We start from the raw sequence: 8,209 nt of genomic DNA, 5'->3' as shown, positions 1-8,209 counted from the left end.
CTCCTTAATCTTTATTAATAAGTGCATTTATTGAGACAGACATTGTCTTAGAAGCTAGTGATGTGGATATGACTAAGAAACATATCCTGCCTTAAGAAGGCTACAGAAAAAGAAAAATCTAGATGCCCTTTCTTTCACATCTGCATAGGGGTATTCTGAGCCATCTTTTATTCAAGCTATTTTACTCTGAAATTCAGTAGTTTTTTCTGAATTGCATTCTGCATATTTCCACTTCTAACATTACAATTGTTCATTTAAATTCTATTTATTTTGCTTGTTTCATTTACTATAACTGAGTCCCATAGGGAGATAGTGCAGATCCATTTAGACAGTTGAGAAAAGGCAGATAATAAACATAATAATTAACTGAATGAGTCGATAAAGACTTTGAAGCTGAGCATTAATGCAATCGGGTTTTTATTTTAAGGTGATTATTCAAACTACAGTGTGAAGACTGTATTAGACTTATTTTGGCTGTTGGGGTAGTAGATAAGATCAATGTAGAAGAGCAGACATGAATGTGTCTTAGTAATACAAACGAGAGTCAAAGGTGGCCATTACTGTGGAAATATTTGCATGATGGAGCAAAGTTCATGTAGAGACTATTGATTAGGAAGAAGAATTCACAGGAATTTTAAAGATTCATTAATAATTTGTCTAGTGTTTGGGCATGCTATCAGTAATGACTTTCATTTTCTGGCTTGGTCAGCTATATCAAGTATTATCCAATGTATCATCTGCTCAGGCAACTGTAACAAAATACCACAGACCGGATGGTTTAGACAACGGAAATTTATTTTTTCACAGTTTTAGACTGGAAGCCCAAAATCAAGGTGCCAGCAGGGTTGGTTCCTGATGAGGCCTCTCTTCCTGGTTTGTAGAAGGCTACCTCTCTGTGTCTTCACATGACCTTTCTTCTGTGCAGAGAGAGATCCTTGGTGTCTCTTCTTCTTATAAGGACACCAGTCCTGTGGGATTTAGGCCTTACCCTTATGACCTCATTTAAACTTCATAACTTCCTTAAAGGTCTTCTCGCCAAATACAGTCACATGGGGGATTATGGCTTCAACATAAGAATTTTGGGAAGGACACAATTCAGTCTATAACTTCCTGAGTTCAACAGACTCTTTTTACGACTAAATAAAAAGAAAGTTCAAAAGTGTTGGATATTGCAAACATTTCCTTACAGTTTGTGAGATCTATTAATAATGTTTTTGAAACAAATAATTTTATTAACTCCAATTTATCCATTTTCTTTTATCACCTGTGCATTTGGTTTCACAAAAAAAATTCACCAGTGTAAATACAGTTATGCATCGTTTACTGATGGGTACATGTTCTGAGAAATGCATCATTAGGTGATTTCATCATTATGCAAACATCATACAGTATACTTACACAAACCTAAATGATATATATATGTTTACTTATATACGTGTTTTCATATAGAAAACCAAATGTCCCAGCACCATTACTGAATATCAATCATTTCCCCTACTCGATCTGCACTGCCAATATCAAGTGTCATGTATTGAGTTTTTATATATCTATATATGCTTCATTATGGGTCCACTCTCATATATGTGGTTTGTGTTATTCAGCAAAATATCATTATTTGGTGCATGACTGTAGTAGACATAAAGTCGAAAATCACAGGGGTAATTCAAATAAGTCTTATTTGTATTAGGGATTTTGTCAGCTGAGATTATGTTGCTCTATATAAAGGAGAAAAACCAAATAAAAGTCAGCTAAAAATACTTTTTTCTAGAAATCTGATGGGCTTATAAGATTTCCAAATATGCCAAAAGATACTCTTTAACCAATTCGGATAATGGATTTGCTGATTGGTTTTTGGAAGGAACCTCACCTGCATTCCCCAGGTAATCATTTAGAACTCCAAACAAAGACCCCTTTAGTCACCAAACCCATGACACCGGGTAATTTTGACCCCTTATTTCCACTTCAGCATGGTATTTAGAATAGCACCAGAAATACCACTGATCAGAACAGTAACAAGGAAACAGTCTGCTGAAAGAACAGAAGGCAAGAGGCTTAGGAAAAATATTTCAACTACATTTATAGAAAAAAAGATTCCAAATACATAAAAATAGCTTATAGCAACAAAGCCAATAACAATCTATCTACCAGGCACTTTTTTGGATCAGCTTTGTCTATGGAGTTCGTGATGGGATTATCGTCACTAAAACAAGCACATGTTTTCATACATACCTGATGGGAGAAATAAATGTCCATGTGACTCCAAAGAGAATATTGGAATTTCCTCAGATTAGGGCAGCACCAAGGAATTGAATTGTTGGAAAAAAACAAAGTAGCAAATTTAGAAGTGATATTTCTAGTATTTTAATAGAGCTAGTATTTAAAGTTAAAAACAAATAAAGATTGACATATCATTGAAGCCAACATCAATCAATCCATCTGGTATTTGAATATGGCACTCTTTTATGCAGTCCCAGTGGAGCTGGGATGAAATTATCTTCACATAACCTCATCAATTAAGGCCACAGGAAGAGCAATTCCCCAAAAGAAAGTGCAATGCAAATTAACAAAACAATGGAAGTGATTCTGAGCAGTTAAAACCAATAAACCGGGCTCGGTGGCTCAGCCTGTAATCCCGCGCCTTTGGGAGGCTGAGGTGAGTGGATTGCCTGAGCCCGTGGGTTCGAGACCCGCCTGGGCAGCGAGACCTGATCTCTACAGTAAATCAAAAAATCAGCCAGGCATGGTAGCGCATGCTTGTAATTCCGGCTACTTGGAAGGCTGAGGTGGAAGGATCGCCAGAGCCCAGCAGGTCGAGGCTGCGGTGGCCGGCAGCGGCCACTGCACTCCAGTCTGGGCGACACAGTGAGACTCCAACTCAAAAAAAAACAAAAACAAAACTAATGAAGTCCACAAGAGTCCATCTTTAACTTCCTAAAAAACCAAAGTGCTGAAATTGAATTTTCAAAACGAGTAATTAACTGAAGGACCAATTTGCAAAAGCTTACTTTGCCAAATTATCAAGTTCCATAAAACCAATGACCAAATATAAAGGCACAACAAAAATGACTTTAAGAACAATGTTCATATTCAATATTAGCGTCTGAAGATAAAAAAACATTTTTTGAATATTAAAACTAAAAAGAATATCTTACTGTGATAAAAAATGCAGCATATATGTATTTGTTACTTCTCAAATTGTAATTCTAATATACTTTAATTTTTAAACATTTTAAATTTCACATATAATTTGCATTTAATCAATTTTATTTTAAAACATCTCATAAATTTGCATACATGTCATTAATATATATTGATTTTAAGGAACTAGTCATATGATTCAGAAAGATTTATCCTTAACAGACAAATTCATTTCCCTTTTCAAAATTATGAATCTATCTGAAAACTGCTGCCAAGCTATGTATTTGCATCATTTTTTATTTATTTATTTATTTTTTTTTTTGAGTTGGAGTCTCACTCTCTCTCTGGGCTCCGGCGATCCTTCCGCCTCAGCCTTCCAAGTAGCTGGAACTACAGGCGCGCACTACCATGCCCGGCTGATTTTTTGATTTATTGTAGAGATGAGGTCTCACTGCCCAGGCGGGTCTCGAACCCGCGGGCTCAGGCAATCCACTCACCTCAGCCTCCCAAAGGCACGGGATTAAAGGCTGAGCCACCGAGCCCGGCTTGCATCATTTTTTAAACAAACAAAATTTTAGCATTTTAATGACTAGATAGTTGCAATTAATTATAGTTTTTTGAATGTTTTTTATTATAGCATCAATCTATCAATTTAATAAAAATTTTGATTTCGTATAAAATGCATGCACTTGAACTATTTTTTTGTTTAAATTCTGCTTGTCTTTGAATGTTTTCAATTAAATTGAGTTACTTAAATTTTAATTTGAACAAATAATTCAATTTCAAGTGAAAATATTCAAAGGGATGAAGAATTAATTAAACTTAATTTAAATATAAAATAAATCATACATGGTAAGTTTCCTGCTATACTGGCATTCTTAACACCAATAACTCAGATAATATCATCGAGAATTTCTATTTATTCATTAAAAATTAAAAATAAAAACTAACAAAAATAACTGCTATGTTTCCAATTTAAACGTGTAGGTTTAATTATCAGGCATTCTTGCTTTAAATGAAAGCCTTAGATGCTCATTCAGTGTTTCTCAGAGTGTGTTCCTCAAAACCAGCAGCACCACCATCACCTTTGCATTGGTTAGAGCAATGCAAAAGCCCAGACTGTCTTGCAGATATATTGAATCAGTAAATGTGGGGGTAGAAGAGGGTCCCAAGCACCTGTGTTTCAACAAGGCATGCAGGTTATTATGAGACATACTATCACTTGAAAACCACCAAAATTTTATAGAAGACAATACTCATAGTGTGTTTTTGACATGGGAAAATCCTCTCTTTACCACTGAAGTTTCTGAGGCTTCAAAGAAGCCAATTTCACTAGGTCCCATCATTCTATAAGCATTGGGTGTACATTCAGAAACCACCACATGTGATAATTCCTTCAACTCTCTCTAGGTTTGTAGCCTAGTTGTTCTCTGAGAATATTGTTGCAGTGGAAATCTCCAGTGAGATCTTAGACCCAACACTTAAGCAGAGATCTGTGGACAAGGGGATATTCTCAAGAGTTTCAGTTATTTCAGAGGTTCAAAGTCTATTCACCATATATGCAATGAGTTTACTAACCCTAACCCTAACCCTTGATGCAAGAAATCATTCTAAGCCTCGTGCACTTAGTTTGAGGCGAGGAGAAAATAATCATTCTCTTTTTCTCATGAGATCAGAGAAAATAGCTGCCACGATGGCAACACTCTCAAATAGTCATTCCTGTTTAACCACCTCAAATGTTTTAATTCATTCAGATAAATGATAGACCAATGCCTGTGGAATGAACTTGGGTCTGGTGCCTCTGCAAGATCATCCAACACCTCGCTTTAGTATATTGGTGGGGTTGGCAGGTGGGGGATGTTCCTTGGCATTTGTGGTTTTGGTCTTTGGAATCTGCTGCTAAATGCTCATGTGAGAGAAAATGTTGCTTCCAACATGCAGTTTAAGGCAACTGTTCAAAAATATGTGTGACCCACAGCGCCCTCTCTCACAACACCTTTAATTATATGCACTTTGGGTGCATGATACATCCTCCCTGAGAGGTGAGAAGACAGGCCTGAAACAAACACAAAGCAGTAGGGGCTGCATACTGCTGTGGGTTCAGACGGACCCTCAAGAAGAAGTTTGCCTGCCCAGAAGGACATGGGGCTGGCACCTCCATCTGGCTTGAAACTTCCAACTTATCCTACTTTGATGAACTGTTATGCATGCTAATCTGAACTCTGTCTCTTAATGGCTCCGACATCTCTGAAAGTCATTTTATTCTCATCTTCTTTGGTAGACAAGGCATATTTCAATAACTTCCCCATGCGGTAAAGTTGAAATAAGATGACAAACATAAAGCCTTAGCACAACTCCTGCTACTTGACAAGGTCAGTTCTTATTGTTAGCTGTAGTAGGCAAAGGTCAGACTCAGTCTAAAGTGTTCAAAAAACAGAGTACGGGCTAGGGCAGTGGTTCACAAAATGTCATCCCCAAGCAGTAGCAGTGCTACAACCTGGAGTCTGCATAAACATGCAAGTTCTCAGGTGCCCACTCAGAGTAGCATTTAAGGTCTCAGGTTCCTGAGAACTCTATCCTTAAGAAACCCAAAACTAAACTAGAATTTCTCATGCTTTTCACTCTTCAAAGCAGAGCAGCCTTCAGACTGGCATACTCAGATCTTTCCTCACAGAAGAGTCGTTTTCCCTGAGGGTGGCCCCTGATCAGCATCACCTCTACACTTCTCACCTTTGCAAATTCTCAGTTCTGCCTATCCAAACCTACATAATACAAAACTGGAGGTGCAGTAGGACCTACCAATGTGGATTTAACAAGTTCTACAAAGGGTGAGGGTGATCCTCCTTGAACCAATGATTTTCCATATTTCCTTGAAAATGAAATTCCCACCAGATAATTTTAAAACAATTGAAACAAGGTTTTACAGTTGGAGATTCTGAATAATTTGAGATGAGGTGACAACTAAACAAGTGTGTTGTTTTTGTTTTTGTTTTTTTGAGTTGGAGTCTCACTCTTGTCGCCCAGGCTGGAGTGCAGCAGCACGCTCATGGCCACCACAGTCTTGTCCTGCTGGGCTTAGGTGATCCTTCTGCCTTAGCCTTTCAAGTAGTTGGAACTAGAGACACATGCCACTACACCTGGCTAGTTTTTTTGTGATTTATTGTAGAGGCGAAGTGTCACCATGTTGCCCAGGCTGGTCTTGAACCCCTGAGCTCAGGTAGTCCTCTTGCCTCGGCCTCCCAAAGTGCTGGGATTATAGGCTGAGCCACCGCACCCGACCACCACAAATGTTTTTAAGCTCCCTTAGTGAATCGAATGCGCAGTAAGTTTAAGAAACACTGCTTTAGGTCCATCTTATCCAACATTACCAAATGCACTGGGAAAAGCCCTTGCCTTTCAAGAAATCTCAAGAAAGCACCTCCCATTGACCTAACATGGATTATGTTACCCCAACTTGCTGGCACTTTCCCCAGGAAAATAGAGGATTGACTGATAAACTCCTGGTATTTTCACCATTGGCACACGAGGAGTAGTTACCTCCCATTAAAATACTTGGAACGAGGTCAGGTGTGGTGGCTCATGCTTGTTATCCCAGCACTTTGGGAAGCCAAGGCAGGTGGATTGTTTTAGCTCAGGAGTTCGAGACCAGCCTGGGCAACATAGTGAAAACTCATCTCTATTAAAAAAAAAAAAAATTAGCCAGATGTGGTAGCATGTGCCTGTAGTCCTAGCTACTCAGAATGCTGAGGAAGAAGGATCCCTTGAGCCCAGGAGGTCGAGCCGTGATCGTCATGATCATGCCACCGTACTCCAGCCTGGGCAACAGAGTGAGTCTCTGACTTAAAAACAAACAAAGAACTGGGAATAAAACCTGAAGACAGAGTTTCTTAAAAGGGGAATAATACCTTTCAGTTTGAACTATGTGAAGAGCAAACAGCACACATTCAAAAGGTTGATAATTTTGGAAGAAATTTTAATGACACGTTTTTGTTAGTATTTTTCAGTTTGACAGTTTTCTGCATATATTTTAAGGGAATACCAAAGATTACATTCATTTTTTCTTCAATTCATGCAGTAAATTCTACACATTGTTTTTCCAGAAAATTCCCATTTGTTTTTTCTGAAGCACAGATAAAAAGTTGCATTAGGATTTCTCACAGTTGTCAATTTCTTAAAAATGCTAGTCTCAATCATATTTTAATTCAAACAAATGACTATTCTGTTTAATCTCATGTAAAATTTGATGTCCATATAAGAGTTTTACTCTATTATAACTTAAGCAAGCAATGAAAAAAAATTATTCCTTACTTTTAGAAGATTTCTCAGAAGTTCAAAATCATTTAAATAGATAAGTTGAGAATTAATGCATGGTTATATTAAAAAGTAATCACAATTAACTATTCTAATAGTTATCAATTCACAAACTGCTGTAGTATAACTGATAATTTCCATTTCAGCTTTTGAGAAAGAGTTTTAAGCCTTTTTCTCTCTTAGTATACACTTTAAGGATTTTTTTTTTTTTCCTTTCTAATCTAATTGTGTAGCTGCTTGAGAAAATTCCAGTGGCTGTTCCAGAGGCTGGCCTTGGAATAACATAGGATGGAGACCCCACAACAGAATTCTCCATTGTTTAGAGGTCACCTTAAGGTGATTAATCTACAACCTGGTCACTGTCAAGACAGCAACAGCCAGCTCTCCAGGTAGACAAAAATTGAAGATAACCATCAAAGCAAGATCTGCTCTCTGTGCTGTTCCCAGATATACTTCATTTCATTCTTTCCCTTTAAAATCCCCTATCCTGAGCCTAAAATTTTGAAACAGTTTTTTTGAGGCGTGAGCCTAGCCATTTTTCCATCTACTAGCTTTTGAAAAAAAATCACCTTCCTTCCACTACATCTCATGCTTGTTAATTTTGATGTACAAGCGATGAGCAGGAGAACTTGCTATTGGCAACCTAAGAGTTCGAACTCAACAGGACAGGTTGGTCAAAGCCTGCATCAGTCAACGGTTGAAAACTGACCCTTCACTGGCTCCTGAAATCTCTGAGCCTTTGAGATATTTGTCTGATCAA

This window comes from Carlito syrichta, unplaced genomic scaffold (assembly GCF_000164805.1).
Source record: "Carlito syrichta isolate Samal-C Ts95f unplaced genomic scaffold, Tarsius_syrichta-2.0.1 Scaffold305666, whole genome shotgun sequence".
In the NCBI taxonomy this organism is placed as follows: domain Eukaryota; kingdom Metazoa; phylum Chordata; class Mammalia; order Primates; family Tarsiidae; genus Carlito; species Carlito syrichta.
This window is presented reverse-complemented; position numbering follows the sequence as displayed.